A 3,341-nucleotide genomic window follows, 5' to 3' on the forward strand; every position below is an offset into this window, starting at 1 on the left:
CCTTCATTGCGCCACAGGGTTTCACGTCGCAACGGGGGGAGTGACGATGGTAAACCCCATCAGGTGGGCCCAGGGCAGGTGAGTCTGGCCTTGGGGGGACGTAAGGGATAAAGGAGAAGAGACCATCAGGGCACGGAGCCTCAGGCCTCCCTCGTTGTCACCCTTGCGAGGGGACCCCAGCTGCGCCATGGAGGCGATAGATGGAGGGGCAACCCTCAGACAGGCATAGCCCCGGGAGCACCCCGGGGCCGCAAGGTGCGTTCGAAGTGTCGATGATCAATGTGTCCTGCAATTCACACTTAATTCTCGCAGCTAGCTGCGTTCTTCGACGCGCGCGCCGAGTGATCCACCGTTAAGAGTCGCGCTTTCTGGTTTGGGGACACTCGGAGGCGCCCCCCTTTTCACTCTCGTGTCAGCCGGCCGCAAAAGACTGGGATGCTTTGGAGGGTTGTTTTCAAATCTCGGCCCTGTTGCCCGGGCGCTCGGCCTCCCCGTCCCTCCCTCCAGCGGGGAGGAGAACAAAGGAGGGCTCGAGGCTTCTCAACCTACCGCCCAGACCCACATACCCCGGGGAGGGGTGTGTGAGCGCACAGGAGAATGGTACCCGGGACGGCCTTTCGCGTACGCGGGGGGCTTCTTATTTTTCCTCGGCAGGCAGCGGCAGGGCAACAATCGTCGGCGCGAGGCCGGGCGTCTTTTTCCTGGGCGACGGAGCGAGAGGGGCTCCCCGCACCCTCCCGACGTCGCCCGCCCGCTGTCCTCACGTGCCCTCACCGTCCCCACCCTGCGGAGCGCCCTGGCGAAGCAGAAAGAGACCTACCACCGCCCCCATCACGTTCGGTACCCTTCGGGGATTTGGCGGGCGGCTGGCCTCCTGATCTGCACCTCATCGGTATTTTTCACTCGCCCATTAAAGATCCTTCCACAGGTTCATCTAGGGAAACCTTGTTACGACTTTTACTGTCTCTAGATAGTCAAGTTCGATCGTCTTCTCGGCTCTCCACCATGGGTCTTGGCCGAACCCGGCGGGGCCGATCCAAGGACCTCACTAAACCATCCAATCGGTAGTAGCGACGGGCAGTGTGTACAAAGGCCAGGGACTTAATCAATCGAGGGAGAGAAGCCAGATAGGAAGCCCCGCAGCGGGAAGGGCACCCGGAGGAAGGGAAATCCTCCTCGTCGTCCGTGCCGGCAGGCGGGCATCCCGGGGCGTCACCTTCCGGAGGAAAACAGGAGCCTGAACGGCGAGTGCAGTGCCACTGGGGAGATCGTGCACGCTGTACGGTGCGAGGCGGCCGATGCGGAGGGTGTCTGGAAAAAAACCCACCTTGCACGGAGAGGGCGAGGTGACTGGCCTCCGGAGGACACCACGGCTCCCCTGCCTCGTGACCCACCGCTCCCGGGGCGACACACAGAGTCGCTGCTGGGGAGAGGGGCCAGGGCGGTGGGGGGCCTATGCGGCGCCACCATCTGGCTTAGACCCGGCCTCCCGATCGGAGGGCATCTGTTGTAAAAACCACCCCTTGCACGGGGAGGGCCGTAGGTGACTGGCCTTCGGAGGACGCCACGGCCACCCTGCCTCGTGACCCACCGCTCCCGGGGCGACACACAGAGTCGCTGCTGGGGAGAGGGGCCAGGGCGGTGGGGGGCCTATGCGGGGCCTCCGTCTGGCTTAGACCTGCCTCCGCCGCGGGGGGTCCTCGACCCACCGGCGGACGGGCGCGAGGAGTGGGAGAGGGGGGCTGGCCGTCGGGGTCCACCGCGGCTCAGGCGCAGAGCCCGCCAGCGACGCGGAGGTCGCACGGGGGGCGCAGTTGGCCTGGCCGTGTCGGCGTCGCCCTATGGCGTAGTCCCTCGTCCCGGGCTCTTGCCCGTAACCTCAAAGGAGCCCCAACCGAGCGGCGTCTCCCCCCCAAAGCCGTGCCTCCGCTGTTGAGAACAGAAGAAGCCCGGGGCGGCAGTTCGCCGGGTACTCCCCTTCGCCAAAACTCTTTTTGCCCCACTCGTCTCTCCCTTTTCCATCCTCCCTTCTCGCTCTGGGGCGTCCGCTTGGTCTCTCTCTCTCTCTCGCTCTCTCCCTCTCGCGCTCCCTTCCGAGCCGCCTCGGAGGACGTCGGACGAGCGGGGAAGGCGACGGCGTTCGGCCGGGCACACCACGCGGTGAGAACCCACTCCGCCTGCCTCCCCACGCGTCTGTCGTCCCCCCACTATCGTAGGGGCTCGGGAAAAGACTGGAGAACGCGGAGCTCGGCGGTGGCGTGGAAGCGCCACCCACCGCCGCCGCTCTCGCCGATGCCCACCGCGGAGGCCGCCCATCGGACGCTGGGTGGGGGTCGGCACGGGCCTCCGCGGGCGAGCTGCGCATCTGGAAGTCAAAGGGCCGCCCTCGGAGAAGATCGTTGTGCTACCCCGCGCGGGGAGCGATTCGGACGACGGGCCCCCACGCCGAGGTGGGTGGGCGCCCCGCCATTCGCCCGCGCGGGTCGTCGGACCCCTGCCGTACCACAGTTCGGGTCAAACTCCCCCTCTGCACGGCAGCCACCGTCCTGCGAACGGGAGGCGACTGCCGGCGTGCACGCCCAAGGATGCGTGCCTGAATCCCGGGGGGGTAAAAGAGGAAGGAGACCGCCCGCCTTAGACCGACGCGGGCTCCAAAGCCCGGGCCGAGCGAGCGGCACCACCTCCCCACCCGGGAGCGCTGAGCCAAATCGATCGGAGGAAGAGCCGGTGGGGGGCATGGGTGAGAAACCCCACCCGCTGCCATCCTTCCCCTCGGGGAGACGGGGAAGAAACATGCCCGATAGTCCTGGAGGTCCCTCTCCGACACGCTACGGGCGCCCTCGAGACGGAATCCGGGTCACAGTGCGATTCTCTCATAGGTCTCCCCGGTGGCGTGGAAGCGGGAGACATCCGACACAGAGAAACGCCAAGCCTGCTCTGAGGGGACCGAGTCAGGGGGTGCAATCCGCCCTCCTGGAGCCCTCCTCGGGACGAAGACTCCAGATCTGCCTCCCTTCTGACATCCGTCACCCTCGGAGAACCAGAACACGCTTGGGGAGGGTCCGTTCAGGCTCAGGCGACCCGGGAAACGCGTCTCTGACTTGGGGCAGACGACCGGCAAGAGTCCCCCTGGAGCCGCGGAAGCCTGGTGTCGACGCGAGGGCGGACTTCCATGCAAACAGGGGGGTACTCGCCAAACCGCCTACCCGACTTGAGGAACCACGAAAACATCGGAAATCAGTCGGGCCCGAGAGGTACCCCTCTCTCCTATATCCTGCAGCTGGTGTGCAAAAGTGGGTATTTGCATGGCGAAACACCGACCCACACTTTAAGGGAGCGAA

General features: G+C 65.9%; 1 non-coding gene across 1 annotated transcript; it reads right to left on the minus strand.

The window, feature by feature from the left end:
* Positions 1–209: 209 nt before the first annotated feature.
* Positions 210–361, minus strand: LOC138655008 (5.8S ribosomal RNA). The gene has a single exon (XR_011316599.1). It is a non-coding gene; the product is annotated as a 5.8S ribosomal RNA (ribosomal RNA).
* Positions 362–3,341: the final 2,980 nt, after the last annotated feature.

This window comes from Ranitomeya imitator, unplaced genomic scaffold (genome assembly GCF_032444005.1).
Source record: "Ranitomeya imitator isolate aRanImi1 unplaced genomic scaffold, aRanImi1.pri SCAFFOLD_885, whole genome shotgun sequence".
Lineage (NCBI taxonomy): Eukaryota > Metazoa > Chordata > Amphibia > Anura > Dendrobatidae > Ranitomeya > Ranitomeya imitator.